This window comes from Peromyscus maniculatus, chromosome 8 (assembly GCF_049852395.1).
Source record: "Peromyscus maniculatus bairdii isolate BWxNUB_F1_BW_parent chromosome 8, HU_Pman_BW_mat_3.1, whole genome shotgun sequence".
NCBI classification, from domain to species: Eukaryota; Metazoa; Chordata; class Mammalia; order Rodentia; family Cricetidae; genus Peromyscus; species Peromyscus maniculatus.
In genome coordinates this window covers 21,785,848-21,803,822 of record NC_134859.1, presented here as the reverse complement: position 1 = coordinate 21,803,822, position 17,975 = coordinate 21,785,848, and positions in this window count along the sequence as shown.

The following is a 17,975-nucleotide window of genomic DNA, read 5'->3' as shown; positions in this document are numbered from 1 at the left end:
ATTTTACATAAACAAGTCCATAACATAATTAGTATTGGCAACATGGTTTTGTTACTTCTACTGTCATTATTGTCATGTACACCTTTTAATTATAAAACCTTCATCTACCTCATTATTTTTAATAGCTGCATGGTACTCCTTTGTGTGGATAAACCATCATTTTTGACACTCCTTTTTCTTTGAACAATCACGAACCCATTTCAAATGTTTTTGCCATTGTAACTGGACTTAATGAATGCCCTATCCACCACTATGCACTTTCTCTATTGTTTTCCTTAGATATACCTCTAGACTCTGTAGACATTTCTTGAAATTGTATTTGTAAAAAAGACATAAGCCTACTACCCCAAAATATGCCAGCCTCTTTTTGTATTTTAAAGCACTTTCCAGTAGAATATTTATAGCTGTTTATTTTAAGTGTTTTTCCATTTTATCTTCAATGACAGTACACTGCAACCTTCAGACCTGCTAGGTGGTTTGGAAATAGGGAGCATCCATTGCTCTTTGTACTTCTATGGTCAAGGTAGCAAGGCCATTTCTAAAGGACGAGAGTAATGCAAACTCCTATGACAGTTTAGTGAAATGCAAAATGAGTATGAGACAGGTGAGTTTTTTTTTTTTCAATTAAATGAAAGTAGACAATATAAGCAAAGCAGTGAAGGGTGGGAAGGCTGAAGAGAGAATAGACAAAACAATTGCAATACGCTTGGTGTAGTTGGAAGATTTCCTGTGTGCCAGCCTGCCGGCTCTTGGGACAAATTTCTCCCACTCTTGTCCCCCAAGTAAACACAAAGAGGCATATATTAATTATAACTGCATCGCTATGGCTCAAGCCTTTTGATAGCTAGCTCTTGTATCTCAAATTAGCCCATAGCTATTAATCTATGTATCGCCACATATTCTGTGGTTTTACCCATGTCCCATTACATGTTGCTCCTTGGGTGGCTAGCTTGCGTCTCACTCTACCTTCTTCCTGTCCTTTCTTTTAATTTCCTGCCTGCCTCTAAGCTGCTTTGCCATAGGCCAAAGGGCTTCATTTATCAACCAATCAGAGCAACACATATTAGCAGCGTTCAAAAAGACATTCCCCCATCAGCTTGGTGATTTGGAAAACAGTAATTGGAGTGTCTTGATCTAGGGTCTGCTCTTTTCACTTGCCAGGAATATCTTTCACAATCTCCTCCCTTGACCTAAGCATCATCTAAGGAGTGTCTTTCACTCTGTTGAAAGCATGTTCCTTTGTTTCTGCATGTCACTTCCTCTTCCAGGTGCCATGAAAACCCTGTGCTCTCATTACTCTCCCTAAAAGACACACCTACGTGACCAAGAAATTTCTTTACAGGTGTTAATCTTTCATTTGATTTTGGAGGATGCTCTCCCAGGACATCCTGAATCCTAGCAGCAGAGTCCCTTCTATTTGCCTCCATTTTTGCTTAAAACATTGTATCAATTTCATTGAATTTACATGTTTCATTTTAATTGTCTGTTGTTCTCCATCCAAGGATGACATTCTTGAGTGTAAGTGACTATGTCTGTCATATTCTTCCTTCTGTCATTAGGGTCTAATTCAGTCTTGGCGAATTGTGGACATGGATGAATGTTTTTAATGAATTAATAATTCAAGCTGCAAACTGTGGCTGAAGAGACACTTTGCAAACAAGGGATGGGAATGAAGATGGTGGAGCTTGCATTTATGTTATGGAGGGTCTAGGCAATGAAATGTTCTTTTCTGATCTATGTGTATATGTATGTTCTATGTGTATATGTAGGTATGTACACATTAGTGTAGGTACCTACAGAAATCAGAAGAGGGCATACAATCCCCTAGAATGCTGGGAAACAAACAGATCGTCTGCAAGATCAGTATGTGCTCTTAACTGCTGATTCATCTCTTCAGCTCCTAGGCAATTGAGTGCTTTAAAATCATCTGGCTTCAAAATCTTAGTAGAAAGGTATCCACAAGGCTCTAGAAGAGAAAACAGCAACTACAAATGTCCCCCAAATTTTAAATGAATGATGCAATTCATAATTTTTCCTTGCCATATCACTGGAGGTTGACTTCATGGACATGCAGCCACTGCAACCAACTGATTTGGAGAGTAAGACATAAAAACTAGAAATGAATAAGAAAAAAACTACACATTCCACATGATTTTATATTCTGCCATGATTAATTAGGAAAAATATTCTTAGAAAACATATTTTTGAATGCAAAATTACTGTCTATAAACTATAACTTTTTTCTCAAGGAAAAGATTATTTAGCTGCTTCTAACCTCTTGTTTTTCAAATGTCATGTGACACATAATTTTTCTTTAAAGCATACTTCTTAGGGATTGGATCTTAAATGTCCTCTAATGTTGCAGTGATGAAAGGCCCAATCCCCAGTCTGCAGTGACAGCAGGAGATAGTGAAATCTTTCATAGGTTGGATCAAGTAAAAGCAAGTTAGGTCACTGGGGATGTGACTGGGATCCTGTCTGCTTCCACTTTCTTTTTTTCCCTTCTGTCAAGAGGTAAGTAGCCAACAGGAGAACTGATCCTACTCCTAGCTGTAGGCTACACTGGGTGAGCTAGCCGAGGCAATGCTACTGAGCTCATCTAGGTCGTAATGATGAGGGAAAGATGGTAGGCTATCTAACCCAGCTACCACCCAAGTCCAGAACCAGGGTTATTAGTTGGTCTACCCCAATATCCATTGAATCTATGAACTGTTGGAACATGTGAAGAGGTCTAACCTAGAGATCCAAAACAGCAGGATCTCCATGACACAGGACAGCAAAAGGCTATCCAAGAGAAGTCCCAGTGAGAGGCCATTATGGGTGGTGTAGCAGAAACCAGAGGTGTTGAGCCAGACCAATGACTTGTGGCAATGAACACTTGCAAGTAAAGATAAACAGATTAAAGGGTAAACTGTGTGTCTCAATGAACCCGACCACAGCTTTATAGCTTTCATGATAAGATGATTCTTCTCCATCTTCTTCTCCTTCTCTCCTCCTCCTTTTTTTTTTTTTTTTTTTCTTGATTTTGGTTTTGGGGTTTTTTGGTTTGGTTTTTCTTTTAAATTTTGTTTTGCGGGGAGGTTGCAGGGGAAGTGGGGGGTGCCAGGGGATGGGGATGTAAGTCAGACTAGAATGCATGGTGTGAAATCCACAAGAGTCAATAAAATGTTAAAAAAGAAAAGCGTTAAGTAGCCTCCCTCATCAAATGTCCTCCAGCAGAGTGCCCTTCACTGTCACTAGCTCAATATAGCAGGGGTCAATCACCATGAACTAAAACATCTGATGTCACAAGACCAAATAAAGGGACCTGCCAAGCATGGTGGCTCACGCCTATAATCAAACACCGAGAGTAATGAAGCAGGAGGGTATCCATAAGTTAAAGGCTATCTTGGGTTATATTAGAAGTTCCAGGTCCAATCTGGGCTACAGAAATAGATCCTGTCTCTATAACCTCAAATCAATTAATTGATAGTCCAGTTGATCAAATCTTTCCTTCTTCTAAGCATACTCTCTCAGCTATCACCCCAGTGAATAAAAGCTAATATAAATTCTACTCATAATTATATAAAGTGAGAAATATTGTCTGAAGAATTGAGAAAAAATGAGTTCTGAGATTGTCCCAGAATAATATGTTTGGTATCCATTGTCATGATGGCTCACAAGGCTCTTATGGTTTTCTGTGTCCTGAGGTTATTTGAGCTGTTTATTTAAAATGCTTAAACACTTCTAAGATTCATTAGTTAAGACAAATGTACAGAGATAAAATATATAAGCCCATGTTATCACTGATTAAATATGTTTATTATCATTCAGTATACATGAGGTTCAAATATATTAAATAGAAGTGTTAAAAGATTATTTTTTAAAAATAATGTAGAAAACATTTCAGTTAGATAGACTGTTTGTAAACAGCTATAAGATTTCTGCTTGCTTTAAGTGCCTCAAATGTGTTTCCTCAAAGAGAATAAATATTCCCAGTTTATTTCTACTTATCTTCCTAATTTGCTCATCTCTAAAATTCTATAAGTCAATGAATTTCAAATTGGCAGCATTTGAATTAATGTGATCTAAAGATCACAGATCAAAGGCTTGGCATTTTAAATGAAAATACGTTTTTCTATTGTGCTCTGTCACAGAGCTCTCTGGAGTGGATGAGCACACTTCAGGTGAATAAGCACCTCCAAGAATTGCCTGCTCCATTCATTTTTGAACTTCTTTTTGAGAAAAAAAAAATAATTCTGGTAGTATGAAGTTTTTCCATGTGTAAATACCACCCACCCAGAAAAGACAGACTATTTTACATAGGGATCATCATCACCCAACACTGACCCAAAGAAAGGATGGAGAAAAGTTTTGAAATATGATATGAGCAAATGTTAATGATGAAGAAACCAGGGTCATCCAGGACTATGTTGCAGTGATTGTATCTGCATCACAGGGACAAATTCCCATCCTTAAATGGGGAAAAATTATAGCATGTCCTCATTTTAACTGTAGTAATAGATGACTGAGTTAATAGATAAACATTCCTTAGCTCATACCAGGTAATTGATCATAAAGTATTCTCTATTATAAGACTGATAAGGTGAGGAGACAATTTAGTTGTAATCCTTCAACCTCATTAGTGTTGCTTTTTAAAAAGAATATCAAAATCTTTAAGTGTGTGTGTGTGTGTGTGTGTGTGTGTGTGTGTGTGTAATCCCAAGGAGAGCACCAGGTCCCCTACACCTGGAGTTACAGGTGACTGTAAATCACCAGACATGGGTGATGAAGACAAAACTCTAGTCCTCTCCAAGTACATGCTCTTAACCAGTGCATCATCTGTGAAGCTCTGTTAGCCCTGGTTTTAATGTTTCAGGAAGCAGCTGCTGGGTTTGGTACTTCTTATCATTCAACAAACCACTCGACAGAAGCAAGGGAGGGAGGACTTGGTCCAGCTCACAGTTTGCTGTAGTTTAGTCCATAGCGGTTGGTTCCGTGTGCTTGGGACACATCACAGCAGCAGGGACTTGGAAGGAGTTTCTTCTTTGCCTATGGGGTGTGAGACAAGTAACCCATGCTGAGCTGCCTTTCAGCTGCCTTTTTTCTTCCCCATTTTTGTTCCATCCTGCCTCCTCCAAGGTGGGTCTCTTCCCTCAGGTATACCTCTCTGGAAATGTCCTCATATGCATACCTAAAGGGGTTCCTCACCAGCTGCCGAGGAGATCTAAATCCCAGTTGTGGGAACAAAGAAGATGGATCATTACAAGAGCTAACTTCGGCACCATCCCTCATTTGGTTGATGTGGCACAATCTAACTTGTTTTGTGCATATCAAATAGTTTTTACTTTGATTTTAAAAGATTCCATTTTAAAGAGCCCAATCAGTGAACACTTCCTTGTTTGATGGTTTGTCAACATTTTAAGTAAAAACATTTTGAACACTATGAGGATTCCAAGGCATCCGCTAGATACATCATCTAATTTTAACCTCCAATTAGCATTATATTTGAAGTGTGACACAGGGTAAATGAACAAGCACAAATTATATGTTTGTGTTTGTGTGTATCACTATACAGCACATATTCTCCTCCTTCTTTAGGTGGAGACACAGCATAGTTGCAGCCAAAAAAATTATTTCTGTGATATGAAACAGAGACCACCAGGAATAGTAAATAAATTAAAATATTCGCTTGCTGGTGTGAGCACACAACAAGCTGGAATGGAGAACTTTGACTTTGAAGGTGTCCACACCTGATTCAAGCTGTCTTTGCCACACTCTGGCTTTGTGCTCATACTCAAGCATAAGAAGCTCTGATGATCACTATTTTCATGGAAATGTGAGCACCTAGTCTGTAAGAGACTTGTAAAGAACAAGCCAGAAAACAAATGCTCGGAATGTAGTGGCAGTTCTTGCATTGTTGTTAAAACTCATACATCCTGTAACAGTGTTTTGGTTAGATAGACCACATGCATGATAGGAGTGTGGTAGTAGCCTATACCATCGAGGTGTGTAAGTATGTTCTATGCTATGTGCACATGAAGATGAAATTGTCTAAGGATATATTTCTTAAAATGTGTCCCCATCACTGAGTGACACGTGTGTAGATGTAACCAACCGTCTTATTAAATAAGAAACACAGAACCAATGTAAAAGAGAAAGCCAAGAGGTCAGAACTCAGAGCTAAAATCTTACCCTTCCTCCTGCAGTGCTCCTAGCTCTCCGAAAGAGAGCTACTTCCTGTGTGTTTGTCTTTAATATAGTCTTTCTGTTCTGCCTTCTTATTGGTTGTAAACCCAAACACATGACTGCCTCGTCACTGCCTGTAAGTACAGCCCTCCAGGTCTTAAAGGCGTATGTCTCCAATGCTGGCTGTATCCCTTAACACACAGAGATCTATGAGATTAAAGATGTGCGCCACCACCGCCACGCTCTTGCTATGACTCTAATAGCTCTGACCCCCGGGCAACTTTATTTATCAACATACAATTAAAATCACATTTCACTACAAATAAAATACTATCATATACATGGCAATTCCTTTTATCACAGGAACTCAAAATATATGTCTGAGAGCTTAGGGGAGCAGGAGATCCCAGCTGGATCAAGAACAGAGAGGGAGAACAAGGAATAAGAGACCATGATAAATGAAGACCACATGAGAATAGGAAGAAGCAAAGTGCTAGAGAGGTCCACAGAAATCCACAAAGATACCTCCACAATAGACTACTGGTAATGGTCAAGATACAGCCGGAACTGACCTACTCTGGTGATAAGATGGCCAAACACCCTAATTGTCATGCTAGAAACCTCATCCAATGACTGAGGGAACTGGATGCAGAGATCTATGTCCAGGCCCCAGGTGGATCTCCACGAGTCCATTTGGCGAGAAAGAGGGGGGGTTGTATGAGCGAGAATTGTTGAGACCAAGGTTGGATAAAGTACAAAGTTGGAAACACGTGAACTATGAACCAGTAGCTGAGGAGCCCCCAACTGGATCAGGCCCTCTGGATAAGTGAGACAGTTGATTATCTTGATCTGTTTGGGAGGCATGCAGGCAGTGGGACCGGAACCTGTCCTCAGTGCATGTGCTGGCTGTTTGGAACCTGGGGCTTATTCAGGGACACTTGGCTCAGCCTGGGAGGAGGGGACTGGACCTGCCTGGACTGAATCCACCAAGTTGAACTCAATCCTCTGGGGAGTCTTTGCCATGGAGGAGATGGGAATGGGGGATGGGCTGGGGGGGAAAGGCGGGGGCGTGGGGACGGGAGGGGGGAGAACAAGGGAATCCATGGCTGATATGTAAAATTAAATTATAAAATAAAATTAAATGTGTGTGTGTGTGTGTGTGTGTGTGTGTGTGTGTGTGTGTGTGTGTGTCTGAAATGGTTATATAAAACAACAGCTAAGAGCTGGAGAAAAAGGCTCAGTGGTTAAGAGCATGCATTGGTTCTGTAGAGGACCTGAGTTTGGTTACAAGCACCCATATCTGGCAGCTCATAAGCCACTATAACTCCGGCTTCGAAGGATCCACTGCTTTCTTCTGACTGCCATGGCCACCAGGGACGCAAGTGGTACACAGACATATATGTAGTCAAAATTTCTATGCCCATAAGAAATAATGAAAATAATAACGTGAATCTTTAAAGAAAGACAAATAAGAAATGGCCCCTGTGCTTCAATGCTGCGGGCCGCAGGAATATATCATAAGAACTCAGCTGGTTATGGCAAAGTCACTACCTGGAGGGATCATGGAATTCCTCCAGAAGAAGCCAAATCCCAAGGAGTTTTTGGTGTTACTTGGCTTGTTATATATCAGCTGTCTTCTGTTATGAAAATCATGTGTGCCTTCATAGTTTTTCCAACTGACTTTCCCCTAAGAAGGGCTAACAGTGTAGACTGATCACTCTCTGGACATACACATTCCAGGTATTTGGAGAACAGCCTCAGGGAAGGCTTTCTCTGGAATCAGATTATCTCCCTTGGCCACTTTCAAGGACTACAGAAAACACCACCCAGGTGGGCGCCCATTGTTAGTCCCAGGTGGACTAACAATGATAACAGCCCACATGCAAGTCTCCTGACTTACGGTAAATTCCACAAGGAGACACCGCCTAGGAGAGGTGGATGTTAAGTAATAGCTTTACACAATTTAGTTCGGACCCTCCCTTTATATACCGAGACTTCCAGGAGGCAGGAAGAAGAGAAAAGAGAATGGAAGAACTAGATGGGTAAGAACTTGAGAGGAACGAACTGAGATGGGGAAGAACTAGATTGAAGGGCTAAAAGAGAGGACTAGAGGAACAAGATGGAAGATGAGGAAGAGCCAGATGGGGAAGAACAAGATGAAGTAGAACGAGAAGAGGAGAGAGGAGATGGGAGAGGAGATGATATGGGAAGGAACAAAGTGGATGAGAACCTAGAAGGGGCAGAACTAGATGAAGGAATTAAGACAGAACCTAGAGGGGATCGCAGACAAGTGTAGAGAGAAATCAGGCTAAAGATGACCTAAATATGAGAGCAGAATATAAGCTTATAGCTGTCACAGAATAATAAAGTATATGGTCTAAGGAGTTTCGTGTACATAGATTCATTTCATTTCTTCAAAGATTAATTATCAGCTGGTTGTAGATTCTTCCCGGACCCTGGGAGGGGACTATCGAGGGGCTGGACCCCCATAGTCCTCGATACTTCTAGAGGCTCCAGCCTGCTGCTTCGGGGACAGTGGGCTGAGAAAGAGCTGGAAGTCATAGTGACTAATGCTGCTCTGAGCATACCCTCTTTGTTGACTTGATCTATTGGCCAAAGTAGAACTTGAAAATTGGTTTGCACTGGTAATTCCTAGCTTGGCTAAGGATTAGCCTCAGGATTTGGGGTAAAATGTTTCTCCCACTTAGGCTTTGGTCTCTTCACACATAAAAAGGAGTAAGGACAACTGGAACACATACCTATCTGTCCAATTCCCATTACTATAATACATCTCAGTAAATCAGCTTATAAGGAAAAAAAGAGGTTTATTTTGGTTCAAGATTTTGAAGACTGCAACAACCGACCTTTTGTCCTTGGCTCTTTTGGTTCTGTGGTGAGGCCACTCATCTTGGCAGCAACACCACAAGGGATGTAGCAGAAGCCCTTCCCTTCTTACTCTGAAAAGAAAGAGGATAAAGTGAAGCCCCACAGTAGTGTCACTTGAGGGCATGTTCCCGGTAACCAATTCTTGAAGTTCTCATCATCTTCCAACATGCTAAGCTGGGGACCAAAGCTCTCAGGTATTGAAATGTGGGGGCCACAAATACAATCCTAGCAATACATGCTATATATTTGTATAAAAGTTTAATGACCCAGTAAAGTTCAGTATTATTACTATTTCTTATGCTGATGTGAAACAGAAGTCCCACTTTACTTATTTTATTTTTATTTTTTGAAAAGGTTTCTTCCAGTTATCAGGAACTTTGGGAGAGCTCAGAAGGAAATTAAGCAAATGTAGGCAGGAAGGATTCTATCTTTTTCCTTCTCTTAGCTCATGGATTCTCATTTACTATCACTTTGAGGGCATTGAAGTTAATATTAATAAGAAGAACAATGACCCCTCTGCAGCCTCAGAGAAAAGAAAAAGTCATCATTCTTTTAATGCTCTTCTCAAGGAGGCCTTCCTTGAGTGCTTAGGACGTCAGATTGCCATGGATCTTGCCACCCCGTGGCAGAGTCTTTATCATCGTGGTATCTCTAATCATAACACACTGCGAATCAGATATTTTACTCTAATGAGTGTCATCTTAAAGACTGTGCTGTGATGAATATATGTAAATATCTCATGAATCTAACCATGCCTTCAGCTCTGAACTCTGGCTTCCAGGAGCCAGTAAGAACTAATTGAATAATAGAAAACTCATAATTTAATACCCATAAGGAAGCTGAAAGTGTCCTGTAAAGTCAATGCAAGTGGGTCAGGATGCATGACCATCGCTAGCATGGAATTTGAAATAATTCTTCAGCTTCCATGTGTCTTGCAGATATCAGCTAAATATGTTAAATTGCAAAGTAGGGCATGCTATGGCATTAGATATGCAACATTCCTTTTAGAGAAAACTCCATTGGTTTCCAGTATAAAATATACTTCTTAGACCCTCAGTGGGTGCTCTACACATGCTTGTTAATCACAAGGAAAATTCTGGAAGGTCACAGAGGAAATGCCTAGGACTCTACTGAGTTCTTTGGGGGGTGGGGGGTTGTATTGCTGTATAACCCCAGGCAATGCCCTGGATTTCTATCTTTTAGCTTAGAGGGAGAACAGTCATGTCTCCTCTCTCCCCTAAGGCCAGACCTTCATCAAGTTCCATTGAAACTGCAGAAACCGTGTCCTAGTGTGTTTCTCTCATCCTGAATATGTGTGGCAAACTATTCTTCCTAACATATGGCTCTGAGCACATTCCTTTCTTAAAGGACACTGAAAAACTGTTATTAACACTCACCTGGTCAGGTAATATACAGCTTAAGATAGGATCATAAACAAAGGTTACAGGTATAAAGATTGGTGGTAATGCTGTGATAAGCACTGAAAAAGTCCCAAGATTAATGGTCTTTAAGTTTTCTTCTGAAGAAATCTGTAAAATAAAGCAGGACGTTTGGCTCTAAGTGTATCAGGCTTTAGACTTTAGGAAGGTCTAATGCCTTCTAGTCTCTGGGTCTTGCCTTCCCCTATGAATGTGCATTTCTCCCATGGTTACACAGCTGGCCAGAGGCACACACATCCTGAACATGTACTCGTTCAAGAGAAACAAAAGACTCTTCTGTTCCAAGGAAGGAAAGGGAATGGGGAAAGGGAGGGAGTACTAGGGAGAGAGAGGAGGAGGGGGGTGAGGGAAGGCCAGATAGAGGAAGGAGGGACACACGAAAAGAGGGAGTGCCTATTGGCTTTTTACAAGGTGAAAAAAAATAATCTGACAAGGAATTAGAAGCCACAGTTCAAAGAGAAATTAATCTCTGTAAAGTGTAGTGTTACGTCTTTGGAGACAAATGTGTTAATCAAGATGAAATGAGGATGAAAGAAAGCAGAGTTCCACGGTTACTCTCCAGAGTTCCATGGTCATTCTCAATTGATGAATTCTAGAGTCACTTAGAAGTTGATCTCAACCTGCCTGAGAGGGACTCTGGATTAGGGTAACTGCATCTGGAAGAGCTGTGTTAATTGTGAGTGACGCTATTCCATGGTTTGGGGTCTTGGAATAAAGAGGAGTTAGTGAAGTGAGCAGCAGCCTTTTTCCATATCTTCTTCCTGATGGAGACTGCATTGTGATCAGCTACCTCAAGCTCCTGATACCATGCCATCCCCTTCGCAATGAATGTGTACTCAAACTGTGAGCCAAAGTAAACCCTTCACTTTTTATATTGCTTCTTTGCAGGTTTTTTTTTTTTTATCACAGCAATGAGAAAACAGTAATATATGCAGCAGTTTATTGATGAATCATCATGTAATTCAAGAGATATATAGGTTTAATATGTGAGCTTGAGAGATATCTCATTTGCTAAAGTGTCGCCTTGTTCACATGTGGACCTGAGTTTGACTCCCAAAATCCTATACAAAAAGCTGTGTGTGGTTTCAGCAGTACATGGCCATAATCCAGGTAGTTAGAAGGCTGAAGCAGGAGAATAACTGGGGCATACTGGACAGTATCTGGATCTGTGTGCCTATCTGGATCTGTGAGCGCCAGGCCAGTGGAAGTCACTATCTCACGTGGGGTGAACACTCAGCTTTACCCTCTGACCTCCACACATTTACCCAGACACACATGAAAGCACACACACATGAAGAGAATGATTTAATATGTAAGACCTAGAAGCTTAACTTATTTGAAAGTTGGGAAATGTATTCAGTTTCTAATAGTTGAGCGAATTCTTGCCATTTTGGTGCATTAAGGCAAAGACTTTTAATACCACAGGGAAGTTGTAAGGAGGGCAAAATAAAAACCAAACCTTTATTAGTTCATAGTCTGGTAAGAACTGGTTCTTCTACAAGGAAGTTCCTTTGGCCCCATCTCTGAATGGAGTGTGATTTCATGTTTCTCATAGGGTTATTGGACACTGAATAGTGTGCTCCCAACATCCCACACCCCTACATGTTGTTGTGTGTGGAATCAATCACATCCTAACAGTAGTCCTGGTAATTACAGAGCAGATTGTGATTTTTCAAATTCCCCTCCAGGTGAAAGTTGTCAGCTTTTCCATCCTCTCCCATGCAGAAGGCTCATGCTGGCATAACCTACATGAAGTGGACTGTGCAGGTTAGATATGAAAGCATCCCGTATCCAGCTGACTATGTTTGAAGTATTGCCACTCTATCGTGGCAGGAGATGTTTTAAATCAAAGGAACAGAAAGCACCATAGAGGGAACACTCTTTTATTATTTTTTTTTTCCTGGAGGTTTGTATTCCTGGTGACACTGCTTGGAAGCCAAGCTTTTCCCTCCAAAAATTTGACTTCCTGACAGTGAATGAATAGCTCTTCTCATTTGCAGAGAATCAAGAGGGAAAATAAGATGGGACCACGGCATAAATTATGTGTAGGAATTTTTTTTTGCTGTAGTTATACAATAGGAACAGAGAAAAGAGAAACAGAGCAAAGGAGGGGGTGTTAAAAGTTAGAGATCCAGAGAGAACTATCAGAAACAGATCCATGAGAGAGAAAGAACATAAGAGATGTATAAAGATCCACAGAGAAATAAATAGAGACAAAATAGGGGTAGAGGGGATAAGTATTATTTTCAGGTTTAGGTTGGAGATTAGCAATAACTACAAGATAAAAAGAAAAGCATAGTATGGTAAGATGCAAGAATAATATAGTATAGGGTACATTTTGAAAAATTCTGTCCCATTGGCAAATAAATCTACTGCCTGTGAGCTAAGAACAATTTTTATATTGTTAAAAATTGGGGAACAAGACCATGTCATAACACATAAAACCTTATGAAATTCTAGTTTCTTCATGAACAATGATTTATTGGTGCTTGATTACCCTCACTCATGAATTTGTAGAAAGCTTATTTTTCTTATTACAACCAGAGTGAGTATTCATGCTTAGACACTGTGCAAACTTTCTTACTTTAACTGGTCCTTTGTAGAAATTTCTTAGAGAGTGAATAGAGAAAATGGGAAATAAATGGACAATGCAAATGACTGAGATGCTGTATTATTTTTATAGCACTAAAATTATAGAGTAAATTGACATTGGTTGAATGCCAATTAAAAAACTCCATGCATTTGTTATCATTTACTGCAGAAATACAAGACATTGAAGGTGCTATAGCTAGGTCAGAGTGGGTAATGCTTTGTTTAATCTTGGAAAACTTCTACCTGTGTAGTGTGGAGGATGACATCCTTAAAAGTAGATAGTCTTCTGTGTTTTCATCCTCAGGGTGGAGAGTATACCAGAGATGGTCATCTTCTTTTCTACACTAGATGAACCTGGTTCTCTGAAATTAGGCACCCTTGATTCTGTGCCCTGGCTTCTGGCTTGGTAAAGAGAGGACTTACCCTATGAAGTTGAACATCTGAGGTAGATTCGTAGGTGTGTGTGTGTGTGTGTGTGTGTGTGTGTGTGTGTGTGTGTGTGTGTGTGTGTACCACTGAGCTGGTGAAATATACATTTTGGATGGTTCATGGCTCTTCATTTGGTTCGTTCTTGCTTGCCTTTTGCAGTACCAGGAGTTAAACTTAGGTCCTAGCATGCTTAGCAGAAATTCTACTGCAGAGAAGAACCCCTAGTCTTTACCTTTCTTTTGACTTTTTATTTTGAGACAAAAATCTCATTAAACTTCCCAATCTGAACCCCAAGATCTGCTTCTTTTACCTCTCTATTGGTCAGGATTACAGGTCTGTGTTATCATGCCTTGTTGGCTTTTGGATTTGAAGTAAGTCAATTTGAGATTTTTAGTACAGGAATATAATTTAGGTTTGAATAACAGAGATCCAGATGCCAGTCTATTCACATATTATTGTATGATGAACCTAAAAACTAATGTGCACTGGAGTGGGGACACTACTTATGTTTTTGTATAACAATCTAGTAAAATTACTAAATTGTCCTCATTTGCAATAAAGAAATGTACATGTCTTATTTTATCAAATATGTTTTGGCTGATGATTGCAGATACAAATAGTTGCATGTAATTGGATATCCTCAGAGTATGTACAAGTATAAGGACTTTTTTTTATTTATCTTTACAGAATCATTTAATTTTAGTACATGAACACACACGTGAAAATGGTTTGTTTTAGTCTACCATTTCCAGTTTTTACAAAAGGCTTCCTAATTGCTCATCACTGAAAGCTCTAAACGTAAATTTTCTACTCCAATAAGATGGACATGAACAAGCTACCTAAAATAGAAATATAAATGGATGTGTGAATGAACTTCTTGCTTTTATTCAGAAGTTTTATAATGGTTCGTAATGTCCTATAATTTACAATTTTAAAATTGATGAAATTCCCAGCAATGTAAAATTAGAAATAGCGTTGGATAAAATTTGTTTCAGGTATTACTTACTAAAAATGCAAAGTAGGGAGCAATCTGACTTCATTTACATTTCTAGGTTTGATAAATGTTGAGACTGTTAAATGCAGAGAGAATTTAGTCCCAAGAATGCTAAGCATTAATAAACACAATACAGTACATGATATAATTTAGGCATCACAAACAATTACAGACACATATAGCTCTAGAATAACTATCAAGTCACTATGTTATGAAAGGTAAACATATAAACTTTGCCACCAGTCATCATGATCTCTAAGCTATGTGAAGATTTGCATCTAGATTTAACTATATCAAAACTTAACTTGTTTAAAAAACTGCAAAAAGTTAGTTTAAAAACATGGAGCATCATGTTTTAGTCATAATGTGAACAAGTGTACCACTAGATGACAGGGAATAGGTGTATCACTGGATATGCTTCATTGATATTATAAAGCAGAATGTGGGAAGGATGCAGGTAATTCCACTCTGATAGGATAAATCAAAGTATTCTGTGTGGTACTCTAAGAAACGTTGAATACAGGATCGGGCCACAGTGGTACTTTACTCATTTCAAATAGTACACACAAAGCAATAGAAAAATTTATTCTGCCTAAAAATAGGTGTTGACGAACTATAGTCCATGGGCCAAATCTGGTCCAGATGCTCTCTAGTAAATAAGGTTGAACTGGCACATAGTTGGGTCTAGCCCTTAGTATATTGTATCTGGATGATTTAACAGTTTATTGAGGAGAGTTGTTGCAATGAAGATCCTATATCCTGCAACCAAGAGTATTCATTATCTGGACCTTTATAGAAAAAAAAAAATCCTTGGCTCTCGTTATAAACACCCACCTAGTTATCTTTTCTTTAAGTTTTTTTTTATTAAAAAAAATATGTTTTTTTACATACCAAACACAGATCTCCCTTTCATCCCTCCTCCCACTCCACCCCCGCCCCCCGCCTTACCCCCATCTGTCCACTTTCCATCCCCTCCTCCAAAAGGATAAGTCCTTCAATGGGGGGATAGCAAAGCCTGGTACATTCAGTTGAGGCAGAACCAAGTCCCTCTTCCCTACATCAAGGGTGAGCAAGGTGTCCGGCCATAGGTAGTGGGATCCAGAAAGCTCATGCACCAGGAATAGATCCTGATTACACTGCCAGGGACTCCTCAAACAGATCCAGCTACACAACTGTCTCCTGTATGCAGAGAGTCTAGTCTGGTCCCATGCAGGTTCCACAGCTGTCAGTCTAAAGTTCGTGAGTTCCTATGAGCTTGGTTCAGTTGTCTCTATAGATTTTCCCATCATGCTCTTGACCCCCCTTGCTCATATAACTCCTCTTCCCTCTCTTCGACTGGCCTCCAGGAGTTCAGCCTGGTGCTTGGTTGTGGATCTCTGCATCTGCTTCCATCAGTTACCGGATGAAGGCTCTATGATGACAGTTAGGGTAGTCACCAATCTGATTATCAGGGTAGGCCAGTTCAGGCACCCTCTCCACTATTGCTAGTAATCTAATCTGGGTGTTATCTTTTGGGATTAAATGGGAAATGTTGAACTTTCATATTTACATACATTATCTCCACTGAATTATCCATATCACTGTCTTTGGGACACACAAAAATGTTGCAGAGATCTAAAGGGGAAACCATGTTGTTCCAAAGGAGCAAGGGGCATAAAACTCAAATGGGAAGTGATAACCTATCATATCTGTGGAAGAATTCTCAGCATCTTTAGAAATCAGAAGTTGTAAAAAAAGGAAAGGAAAGGAAAGGAAGGAAGGAAGGAAGGAAGGAAGGAAGGAAGGAAGGAAGGAAAAAAGGAGGGAGAAAAAGAAAAAAAAGAAAAGAGAAACCACAGCCATTAGACTGACTAGCATAGAAAGCAGGACACTATTAAGTGTGGGAGAGGATACTGGGATACAACCTTCACTTTTTGTTTATGAATATTTTTAGTTCTCCTTTAACTTTGTGTATGAGCTGTTACTCAATTTTTCCTGCAATCATTCTAAACTTTGAAAAAAGAAATTCCTTTGGGTGCTAGAGACATGATGACTCCGTAGTTAAGGGCACTTGCTGCTTTGTCAGGTGACCCAGGTTTAGTTAGTCTAGCATCCACATGGCAGCTCATAGCTACCTTAAACTCTAGGTCCAGGGGACTGAAAACTTCTCTGGCCCCCATGAACAGTGCATACATGTTGTGTACATACAGACATACATGCAAGCGCAATGGGAAAATACTATGACCCAGCTTGAGAGGTCTGTTAGCCTTAGAGCCTGTTTTTCCTTCCCTTATGTTAATTCACAATAAACTTACTTGGCACTGTCTAGGCAGAGATGATCATGGTTGACTGGCTATACCTGTCCCCTTTTGATTCATAAAGTGTCCCACAGGTGCACACATACTCACACGCTCTTCTGAATGAATAGCCTCCCTTTGACATGGACAGAAGTACTTATTTAAAGCAGAGACTTATTTAAAGCAGAAGAGGCACATCTTCCCTAGTTTCAAGGTTAATCTGACTCTGCTAACCTTACACCTCCTAATGATCACTCTGTGTGCTGGATGTTCTCCTTCGCAACTCTCCTGTCAGTTCTGCTTGGTGAAGTCAGCCTTTTTCACAGTATGCAGCAGAGGCCTCTTGAGTCGTGATGGTTGCCCTCCTTGCACAGAGTTTCAGAAATAAGTATTATTGGGTTGATGCTATTGAAAGCAAGGACAAACATCTGGACATGATGAAGAGAGGCATCAGAGAAAAGTCAGGTTGCTCAAGGACTCATACCTACCCAAATCTAAAGATACACTCTGGAGTGCTCAGAAAGGATATTAGTGTTAATGGGGTTCTCTTTGGAGTGTTTGGATACAGACTTAATGGTTTTATTTTTTGTTACTTTAAAAAGAGATGCAAAGGAAATTAGTTTATACACACATACATGCATATATGTATATAAATATATAAAATATAGTGTGTGTGTGTGTTTTAATCACCTTTAAAACTCATGAGCAGCTTATGCTTAGGGGCCTTCTATTAATTAATGTCTTATTTAAAGCATAATAATTAAGTTAATTGAGAAGAAGCAAAGTGACAGTTGTGCAAGGTAACAATTGGAGAAATGGTTGCAGCTTCCCATTTTATTCGATTTCTTTGCTTTCCTACGTTAACCCTGTTTTATGAGAAGTCACATCCATGTAATTGCAAATGTGACTGGCTTGCATTTCTAAGTGGTTCCATGGGGCATTTTCTACTTTTCTGTGTCTCGAAAACTTAAACATAGCTGACAAGGTTATCATTTCATAGCTGTTGAAATGGTGCCATTCATCTGCTGTGATGTAATTTTACATAGTCAGTCCAAACCGTAGCTGTGCATAACAATTCCATTGATATTCTGTCAAATGTCACAAGCTTTCAAGTTCAGAACCTACACATTTATTGCATTGAAGCCAGAGATTACCTGAAAATCATCTTGTCGGGTGCTTCTTTCTATTAGA